This window comes from Bos taurus, chromosome 10 (genome assembly GCF_002263795.3).
Source record: "Bos taurus isolate L1 Dominette 01449 registration number 42190680 breed Hereford chromosome 10, ARS-UCD2.0, whole genome shotgun sequence".
NCBI classification, from domain to species: domain Eukaryota; kingdom Metazoa; phylum Chordata; class Mammalia; order Artiodactyla; family Bovidae; genus Bos; species Bos taurus.
In genome coordinates, this window is record NC_037337.1 from 73,342,329 (window position 1) to 73,353,811 (window position 11,483).

The following is an 11,483-nucleotide window of genomic DNA, read 5'->3' on the forward strand; positions in this document are numbered from 1 at the left end:
TTTTCTGGCCCAGTATCCCACTAGGATGCTACATTGGTCATCATGTCTTTTTTGGCTCCTCTTGGTTGTGATAGTTTTACAGATTTTTACTTTTTTTTAAGTTAAATTTTTTACTGGATAAAGTTGGTGGATAAAAATGAAAGAGGAGAGTGAAAAAGTTGGCTTAAAGCTCAACATTCAGAAAACGAAGATCACAGCATCTGGTCCCATCACTTCATGGCAAATAGATGGGGAAACAGTGGAAACAGTGGCTGACTTTATTTTTCTGGGATCCAAAATCACTGCAGATGGTGATTGCAGCCATGAAATTAAAAGACGCTTACTCCTTGGAAGGAAAGATATGACCAACCTAGTCAGAATATTGAAAAGCAGAGACACTACTTTGTCAACAAAGGTCCATCTAGTCAAGGCTATGGTTTTTCCCGTGGTCATGTATGGATGTGAGAGTTGGACTATAAAGAAAGCTGAGCACCGAAGCATTGATGCTTTTGAACTGTGGTGTTGGAGAAGACTCTTGAGGGTCCCTTGGACTGCAAGGAGATCCAACCAGTCCATCCTAAAGGAGATCAGTCCTGGGTGTTCATTGGAAGGACTGATGTTGAAGCTGAAACTCCAATACTTTGGCCACCTGATGCGAAGAGCTGACTCATTTGAAAAGACCCTGATGCTGGGAAAGATTGAGGGCAGGAGGAGAAGGGGACAACAGAGAATGAGATGGTTGGATGGCATCACCAACACAATGGACATGGGTTTGGGTGAACTCTGGGAGTTGGTGATGGACAGGGATGCCTGGCGTGCTGCAGTTCATGGATTCGCAAAGAGTTGGACACAACTGAGCTACTGAACTGAACTGAACTGACATAGAACATTGTGTAAATTTAAGGTTATAGAGTGGTATTGCTTTGGTCTATTTATATATTGTAATATGATTTCCATTGTAATGATATTTATCACATTACATACTTACAGTACAATACTACTGTCTATATTCCATATACAGTCTATTAGATCTTTGTGGCTTATTTAGTACTCATTACAAGTTTGTACCATTAAATACCATCTGTCTTATCCCTCTGCCCCAACTCCCCTGGTAACCACCATTTTATATTGTTTGTTTGTTTACAGTTTGACTTTTTAGGTTCTACATAAAAGTGTTTCTGTCTGACTTATCTTTCTTGTCATAATGTGCTCAAAGTCCATCCATGTTATTGCAAATGGAAGGATTTCCTTCTTTCTCATGGCTGAATAATATTCCATTGTGTGTATATACTACATCTTTCTTATCCATCCATCCATTGATGGGCATTTGAGTTGGGTGCATATCTTGGCTATTGTGAATAATTGCTGCAATAAACATGGGAGTATATATATCTCTTGTTTTCATTTCCTTTGGGTATATAACTAGAGGTGGAATTAATTTGTTGAGAAACCTCCCTATTGCTTTCCACAGTGGTTTGGCTTAATTTCTATTCCCACCAACCATGTGTAAGGATTCCCTTTTCACCACAGCCTCACCAGCACCTATTGTGTCTTGTCTTCTGAATGACAGTGGTGAGGTAACATCTCATTGTGGTATTTAGTTGCATTTCCCTAGATTTTTCTTGTATTTAATGATGCTGACAGATTTGAGGAGTGCTGGGTTGGGTATTTTATAGAATATCACTTTGGGGGTTTGTTTGATGTTCTCTTCATAATTAGGCTGAGAGGAAGACCACAGATCTGTTGTGGTTGTTCAGTAGCTAAGTCGTGTCTGATGCCATGGACTGTAGCATACCAGGCTCCCCTGTCCTCCTCTATCTCCCAGAGTTTGCTTAAATTCATGTCCATTGAGTTGGTGATGCTACCTAACCATCTCATCCTCTGCCATCCCTTTCTCCTTTTGCCTTCAATCTTTGCCAACACCAAGGCCTTGACCAGTGAGTCAACTCTGCACCAGGTGGCCAAAGTACTGGCCAAGAGCTTCAGCATCAGTTCTACCAATGAGTATTCAGAGTTGATTTCTTTAAGGATTAACTGGTTTGATCTCCTTGCAGTCCAAAGACCACAGAGCTGTACTGTTTTTCTCATCACATCATATTAGCAGGTACCTGCTGTCAACATGACTTATTGCTGTTGACATTGACCTTGATCACCTGGCTGGGGTGATGTTTACCAGGTTTCTCTGTTGAGAATTGACTTCCTTCCCTCTCCCCGCTTTGCATACTCAGCTCTTTAGAAGCAAGTCCCTAAGAGTGGCCCACAATGGGGGAGGGGTTTACATGTTCCTTAATCTGTATTTGGTAAATTGGCAGGGCCCTTTGGAGCACCAAACCTTATGCTAAGACTGTTCCTCTGAGTGGAGGCTCCAGCATCAGACTTTCTCAGCAGGATCTCACCTTCTGATACATTCACACATTCTCAGAGGCAACTCACACACTTGCCAGCTTGCTGAGCTTTCAGGCTATCATTTTAATCATGCTTTAACAGCGACCCTTCTACATAAAAATCCACTTTTACGAGGGTGAATACCACAGTGCTCTGGTGCTAGGAAAATGCTCTCTCCATTAAATTTCAGTGGATTTACACTGGATTTTGTTTTAATCTGAGTTCTGAAAAAGAATGTGTGGCTCACAGGACAGTCAGTGTTTGGGGGGTTGATGCATACAGACTGGTAATGGCATGTGTGCGTTGTAGTCCTAGCTCTGGAACTTCCTGTCGGGAAATAAAACTCTTTGAACTGATTTCTGTTTTACCACTCCCTCCCACACTGTGGGCTTGAGAAATTCATTCTCCTGGGACCTCAGAATTGCCACCTGCCAAGTGGAGAGGGTGGCATGAGGCCCCAGCAGAGCATCTTGCTAAACACTTCATAACCGGAATCAGACGGACTGAAGAGGGCAGCTGTTGATGTCTAGAAGTGATGCACTACAAAGACTCTGGGCACAGAACTCCTCCTCTGTCCCCGGGGAAGGGGTCATGGGGCAAAGAGCCTGGGTGCATGATAGCATTCATGAGCTCTCCGAGGTTCTGGGGGAGGTGGCTCTAGATGCCTCTGAGCAGATATTGTCTGTCCTGTTACTGCAGCATAACATGGAAACTCCTCTTTTCCGTCAGCTGATAAAAATAAGCAAGGCAAAACAACAATCTTTAGTGGACATTCATAGTCTTGAAAAATATAAATATAATCTCAGGAATGGGAGTGTTTTTTGTAAGTATGTACATATGTATCCGACTGCACCGGGTCATAGCTGCAGGACCAAGGATCTTCAATCTTCATTGCAGCATGTGGGATCTTTTAATTGTGGCATGCAGCGTCTATTTTTCTTTCTTTCTTTTTTTTTGGTTGTGGGATATGAACTCTTAGTTACAGCATGTGGGATCTACTTCCCTGACCAGGGATCAAACCCAGGCCTGCTGTATTGGGAATGCAGAGTCTTAGCCACAGGACTGCCAGGGAAGTCCCAGAATGGGAGTGTTTTTAATGAGAAGCAAATTACCTGTATCAACTGATGTGGCTTATAGAAGTGACTGACGAAAGGACAATCATTTATCAAATTCTGGAAGCCCCTTCAGTTCAGTTCAGTTCAGTTCAGTCGCTCAGTCGTGTCCGACTCTTTGCGACCTCACAGAATGCAGCACGCCAGGCCTCCCTGTTCATCACCAACTCCCGGAGTTTACTCAAACTCATGTCCATCAAGTCGGTGATGCCATCCAACCATCTCATCCTCTGTTGTCCCCTTCTCCTCCCACCTTCAATCTTTCCCAGCATCAGGGTCTTTTCAAATGAGTCCATTCTTTGCATTGGGTAGCCAAAGTATTGGAGTTTCAGCTTCAGCATCAGTCCTTCCAATGAATTTTCAGGACTGATTTCCTTTAGGATGGACTGGTTTGATCTCCTTGCAGTCCAAGTTACTCTCAAGAGTCTTCTCCAACACCACAGTTCAAAAGCATCAATTCTTCAGTGCTCAGCTTTCTTTATAGTCCAACTCTCATGTCCCTTCAAGACCCCACTAAAGGTTCACCTCTGTTTCAGCACAGTCTTAACTGTAGGTGAATTACATCATGTCAGGTTCTCAGTACTCACTTGCTCTTTCAACCAACAGGCATTTCTCTAAGCCAGGGACTGTGTTAGTAGTAGTAGTAGAGAAAGTCACTCAGTCATGTTTGACTCTTGTAACCTCATGGACTGTAGCCCGCCAGGTTCCTCTGTCCATGGGATTCTCCAGGCAACAATACTGGAGTGGGTTGCCCTTTCCTTCTCCAGGGGATCTTCCTGACCCAGGAATTACTGTATTAGTAATTCACCCTAAAAAGCATGAAAAATATTGTTCTAAATGTCAGCACAACCTTCGTTACTCATTAAAATCTTTCAAATACATTTGTCCAGACCAAAATATACATCTTCAAGCCAAAGATTATATTTTTTCTTGGCCACACCCTTCATCAAGTCATCTTTTCTCTTTCACAATCTGCTCTGGCCCCAGAGAGAGTCGGGAGAGGGAAGTATTTGCAGGATGTTGTGGGTCAATCAAATAGAAAGGATGTGACAACTTGTTGTGGGTTTGTGATGTTTCAATTGGGTTGTTCCCAGTTGGGGTGACAGATTTGTATGGGGCAATCCTGTCATACTCCTCTTGCTGTCCTTAATCACAAAAATGTGCTGGAAAACTGGATGTTGTGGAAAGATTGTGGAATTATGTGATTCCCACAGAGCATGGTGTTTGGCAGTGGTTGGCAGATGATGGTTGTCATTAAGTGCTTCTGAGTTCTCTGAAATACTTGCTTGTGAGACAAACAGCTGAGCTTTTGGTCATTCCTGATAGAGGCCTAAATATTACATCCAGGGCTTGTCTTGTTCTGTGTGCTGAGTGAGCCATTGACTGATAGAGAGAGGTCCCCCACTGAAGAATATTCTATCCCCATCTCCCCATCACCTCCTACTACCATCAACCCTTCCCACCAACATGTCTTTCTCAGATATCCTTGGATGTCACCACTAGTCTTTTAACTGTGAAAGTTCTAAAGAACTATGCGTTCACTGATACGGGTCACGCTTCAGTCCATCATTAGCCATTAGCAGACTAAACGTGTTTATTGGATTAATTCAGCCAACTCTGCCAGGCTCAGATAGATTAAGGGGAAAAATTATTTTTTTAATTGATGGAGAAAAAAAATCTAGAACAACAACAACAAATCTAGATTGATTAGCAGCATAGAACACTGGTTAATCCTGTGACTCTAAGAGTCAGACATCTGCCCTCATGATCTTCTAGTTTCATAACTTCTTTTCTTTTAATTATTTTTTATTGAAGGATAATTCCTTTACAGAATTTTGTTGTTTTCTGTCAAACCTTAACATGGATCAGCCATAAGTATACATATATCCCCTCCCTTTTGAAACTCCCTCCCATCTCCCTCCCCATCCCACTCCTCTAGGCTGATACAGAGCCCCTATTTGAGTTTGCTGAGCCATACAGCAAATTCCCTTTGGCTATCTATTTTACATATGGTAATATAAGTTTCCATGTTACTCTTTCCATACATCTCACCCTCTCCTCTCTCCCCATATCTATAAGTCTATTTTCTATGTCTGTTTCTCCACTGTTGCCCTGTAAATAAATTCTTCAGTACCATATTTCTAGATTCTGTACATATTCATTAGAATACAATATTTATCTTTATCTTTCTGACCTACTTCACTCTGCATAATAGTTTCTAGGTTTATCCACCTCATCAGAACTGACTCACATGTGTTCCTTTTTATGGCTGAGTAATATTCCATTGTGTATATATACCACAACTTCTTTATCCATTCATCTGTCGATGGACATCCAGGTTGCTTTCATGTTCTAGCTATTATAAATAATGCTGCAGTGAACAATCGGAGAAGGCAATGGCACCCCATTCCAGTACTCTTGCCTGGAAAATTCCATGGACAGAGGAGCCTGGTGGGTCTTAAGAGTCCATGGGGTCACTAAGAGTCGGACATGACTGAGCAACTTCACTTTCACTTTTCACTTTCATGCACTGGAGAAGGAAATGGCAACCCACTCCAGTGTTCTTGCCTGGAGAATCCCAGGGATGGGGGAGCCTGGTGGGCTGCCGTCTATGGGGTCACACAAAGTCGAACACGACTGAAGTGACTTAGCAGCAGCAGTGAACAATGGGATACATGTGTCTTTTTCAGTTCTGGTTTCCTCAGGGTATGTGCCTAGGAGTAGGATTGCTGGGTCATATGGTGGTTTTATTCCTAGTTCTTTAAGGAATCTCCGTACCGTCTTCCACAGTGGCTGCCAGAACCCCTGTGACCCAGGTAGTTTCATAACTTCTTACTGTGTCAGTTTCTCCATCTGTACAACAGGAATGATAATAACAAGAGTACCTACCTTGTAATATTGCAGTTGGGAGGATTAAAAGAGAACAGTTAGATGAGTGCTTAGAAATGCCTGGCATGCATCAAGTGCTTAATAAATATTACGTCTTGGAGAGAGACTTGAGGACCTAGCTGTTAGCATGAAGGCCCTGGGAATGTGGAGAGGAAAAAGAAACGTCCCAGAGTAAAACATAGTCCAAAAAAAGACCTACATTCATGTTGCTAGGAACTGGTTTCTATCCCCAAGCGTGGAACTCATAAGCTCTTCTTCTCAACCCTCCCTCCAGGACCTTCCAAGATTCCATCCACAATCAACAAAGGGATTATCTGCTCCAGTTTCTGCGGAGAGTATCATTTTACCCTTAAACCAGAAGGGGGACTCCCTGCATTTTCTGCCTCGGGGGTCAAGTGTCGTCAAGTTTTCCATTCATTTCATAGGGATCATGTCCCCACCCTGTCACTGCAGTAGCTTAGGTGACAAGTAATTCAGTAAATTGACTGTTGAAGAACTGCTTGAGTCCAGTACAGACACAAGGACAGAAACAAGGTCAAAAGTTGAAGCTTAGAAGACAGAGAGAAAAGCAATCTTTTCAAGTCTAGACAGCATATTAACAGAAGGGCTTAATGTGTTTCTCTGTTTATAGGAGCTTTTTGCTGACAGCAGTGAACCTGAGCCCTTTTTTCTCCCCATTCTGCAAGTTCCCTTCTGCTGTGTTGTTAGAGGTTGCCTCTGCCCGTGAGCCTGTGGAGGACTGGCGATTAGAAGCTGTGGCTGAGTCTGCAGGGCAGGGGGAAACAGGGAGGGAAAAAATAACTGGAGGGTTTATATTTTGGGGGCCGAAGGTGAATTAATCACATCAATCTAATGTGTGTGTCTCTGTGTGTGTTTGAGGTGTGCTTAGTCGCTGGGTCATGTCCAACTCTTTGCGACCCTATAGACTATAGCTCGCCAGGTTCTTCTGTCCATGGAATTTTCCAGAGTGGGTTGCCATTTCCTCCTCCAGGGAATCTTCTGGACCCAGGGATTGAACTCGTGTCTCCTATCTCTGCATTGGCAGGAGGGTTCTTTACCACTGACCCCCCTGGGAAGCCCTAGCAGTTCACAAATATACTTTAGTCCCCCAGTGATTTTTTTCTAGAAATGTTATAATTGTAAATGAGAGAATAGGCAGATTATCAAACATTTTTTGTATGTATTTTTGTTTTCCTAAGGAGAGCAGCTTGAGAACGATATTTTCTTTCATTTTTAATCATTTTTTTAAATTACAAAAATTTATATTTTTAAAAGCCTAACTCTAACTTTGGTTAGAGTATTGAGCAGTAGCTGATGGGAATATAAATTCATTTCCACTTTCTGGTAAGCATTTTGGCAGCATATAATAAAAAGTCATGAAAAAGGGCATATCCTTGGCCCAGAATTTTCATTGCTAGGATTTTGTACTATGGGAATAGTAGTATAAATATTTATATTAGAGAATGTTCCTCACAGAATTATTTAGAATGCCCCCCAAATGGAAATTTTCTAAACACTCTGAAAGAGGGAATGGTTTAGAGAGAATACAATGGGAATGCCAGACAGTCATTCAAAGCCTTCCTTAGGGCAGCATTTAACAGCAGTGAGACATAAGGTAGGGCTTCACATCACAGACTTCAGAGGCCTTAAATTTGAGCTGCTATATGCGGGTGGTGATAACTCACAGGGGCATTAGAAGGACAACAGAAATGAAGATAAAAAATGAGTTGATGATGATGTCATTGTTGGGTAAAACACAGAATGACCAGTATAGTCATAATATATCATTCATTTAAATATTATGTCTATGTGCACGACTTTAATATATGTACACCTTAATATATGTGTACATATATAGTACATTATATGTACATGTAGATATGTATGTATATGATATGCATAGAAGAAAGACTAGAAGGATATACACTAAATGTCAAAAGTAACTAACTCTGGGTAGTGGAATTACAGGTGTGTTTAATTTTCTTATTTTTCTGTATTTTTCAAATGGAAATTCTGAATATACACGGCTTTGATCATCAGCAAGTTTCATAACGTCAGGAGTAAAATCTAGCATTGATCCCTGAGATTACAATGCTTAATCTGTTCTCTATAAAGAACAAGAATTTGCAAGGGATGCAAAGTAACATGCTCTTTAACCTGGAGAGAGACTGCAGGAAGGACTGACCTCTTAGGAGGCGTCCAGCTGTAGGAACAAAGTTCCACCATAGTCAGAGCTCAGAGCTGCGGAATCCGCCTGCCATTGTTCACCTGAGGCACCTGAATGGCTCTGGTTACATAAACCACTAGCTGTTTGTATAAATGGCTATTTTACTCTGGTCTGAATTGGAAAGAGTCTGTTTGATAGAACAGCTTATATAACTGAAATCTGAGACTGAAGGAAGGATTTGGCTTGGACCGTTGATTGCATGGGAGGGTGGGTTGGAAAGGAAACTTCCAGAGTGAGAGGCTCTTATTTTGAGGCAGTGAATTAGAACAAATTGTTCCTCGCACTCCACCTAACCACATTAACACAGTGGGATCTAGCCCATCCATAGAAATGGGTTCTATTCCTTCTTCCAGGGAGGAAACAGGGCTGTTTTTCTCCAGGGATCAAACAAAGTTAAGACACTCATGCCCAGACGCTGGTGGGAATGCCACATTTCATAGTCATTCCATGGTCCACAGGCTGTGCCCCACTGACACGTCAACCCCTTCTGTTTTTAAAAGCTCAAAAACATTTTCATAAAGGTTTTCTTGGGGTGGGATTTTATTTTTGCAAGAGTGGGTGTGTTTGTTGTTTTCTTTTTCGTCTTTGAAAACGGTTTCAATTTTTTTCGTTTTTCCCTTCCTGAATTTTAATGGGTCTGAAAGTAGGAGTCTGCCAGAATTTGAACATTCAGAGAAAAAAACACTATAAGATCTTCTTTTCTCGAAAGCCAGCCTAGCGTGTATTTTTCAGGCCTTTCTCCCACACCCGCTCAGCCTAAACCATGAAGGCTGTTGGTGCTGGCCAAGGCCTCACGCTGTAAGTGCACTTGCTTCCTGTTTCATCTTTCACTTCATCTGGACCCTGGGGCAGACTCAATTCTCATCTCTGAGGCTCTGTTATTTCAGTCTTTGGTCTCAATGTCACTTAATCAGGAAAATGCTAATTCCTCAGCAGGGAGAGGAAAGTCATAACTCTCTTCTTAGCTTTATATTAAACCCCCTAGAATCCCCCGAACAAGTAGCCCGATGCTCTTACCTCTATTTTTCCATCTGTAAAGGGAAAAACCATGAAGTGTGTTTAGTCTTCATACACAGTAATCCATGAAAGCCATTCGGGAACAGTTTAGGTTGTGTCTCATTATCTCAAAAGGTGCAGAGAAAGTATCACATCATTCAAACTTCATTCATCTTAATCAATGCATATAAGTCAAGTGTGTCTTGGTCCATATTTAGAACAGAAGTGTGTACTCACAGATGCAGAGTAGGTATATGTAAACTCTGGCCACGCCCATATGCTCAGTGACTGTCAGTGGGATCCCCTTTCACCTCCTGGTCACTTCTCTGTCCCTACCCCCACCAAAAGGACCTCCTTTTAACTCAGAACCCCAACTCCATGAAGAACTTGTGCAGATTTCAAACCAGAGGGATGACAGTCTTTTAAAATAGTTTTTATGGTAGTGTGAATCACTAATATGACTAATCCTCCTGGGGGCAGTTGCTAATTTTTATTCTGGGATGTCTTCTTGTAAGATCCATAGCCAGTTTATTAATAACTTTAAGGGGGGAAGGAAAAACTACTACATAAATCGTGTATAGAAACAGGGAGATAACATCTCAGGTTCAGGGAGGGAAATGCACGAAACATTGGAAGATCTGTGAAGAAGGCATTCTTCGCTGTGGTCTAAAAAGAGCATAGATGCTAGGGACTTGCCTGGATAGGATCCCTGCACCGTGGTTGGCTGTGTGACCTGGGCAAGTGACAGCCTCTCTGTGTCTCAGTTTCTTTGATCATAAAATGGGGATAATAGTGCTAGTGGCTCAGAGTTATTGCCAGGATTAAAGGATTTAATACATGTTAAGTGCTTAGAATCAGACTTGGTAACCAGTCAACAAACACTAGCATAATTGTGAATCCAGATGAAATTTTATTTTTCTTGTTCCAAATAAATCTAATGAAATATAGAGAACTTCTCCCCAGGAAAAAATACAGACAAAGATAAAAATCTGTACAGACACAGAAAATTTATACACAAGCTCAGGGGTTTCCAAGGCCCTGTGAGTGTGTTAGTCGCTCAGTCGTGTCCGACTCTTTGCGAGTCTATGGACTGTAGCCCGTCAGGTTCCACTGTCCATGGAATTCTCCAGGCGAGCGTACTGGAGTGGGTTGCCGTGCTCTTCTCCAGGGGATCTTCCCAACTCAGGGGTTGAACCCAGGTCTCTTGCACTTCGGGCAGATTCTTTACCATTTGAGCTACCCAGGAAGCCCTAAGTCCTTGTGAAGTCCACTCATATTCCTGATCCACTTGGTGATCTAGAGGGATCTGCTTTGGGCAGCGTGGTGTGGTGGCTCAGACCCTGGGCTCTGGAGTCAGGCCAACTTGGGTTTTAAGCCTGACACAGCCGTTTATTAGTTGTGTGGCTGTGGGCAAGTTCTGTGACCTCTTTATGCCACATCTCCTCACGTATAATATGGACAACAGTTCCTGCTCTGTGAATTCAGCCCTGTTGATAGAAATGGATTCTATGCAGTAAACTGTGGTAGCATCTGGGGTAAAGAAATCATGCAGTTATCTGGGAATGGAGATTATTGCCATTGCTCCCAGTCTGTTTCCAGACATGTCTCCCTTTGCAGAAGAGCTGGGAATTGGCAATCTGGAACCACAGTTCTGAAAATGTCCCTCACAAATGAATTAGGGGAAGAGTAGCAACAATAGCAACACAATTTAAACTGTGAGGTGATGTATTTCTAAATATTTAAGAAATCGATACTGTACTAAAAGTTTAAATAAACATTCTTAAAATGATGGTGGAGTCGGATAGGAAGGTGCCAGAACTTGCTCCTAAGAGCTGACTTATAATCCCTCCCCAGCCTTGGAGGGGCTTCCTAGGTGGCCCTAATGTTAAAGAACC

General features: G+C 42.3%; 1 long non-coding RNA gene across 1 annotated transcript; it reads right to left on the bottom strand.

Annotated features, from left to right (window-relative positions):
- Positions 1-2,428: 2,428 nt before the first annotated feature.
- LOC132346394 (uncharacterized) lies at positions 2,429-9,962 on the bottom strand. Its single transcript, XR_009496227.1, has 2 exons — positions 9,610-9,962; positions 2,429-4,285 (listed from the first exon to the last, which is right to left on the bottom strand). It is a non-coding gene; the product is annotated as an uncharacterized lncRNA (long non-coding RNA).
- Positions 9,963-11,483: the final 1,521 nt, after the last annotated feature.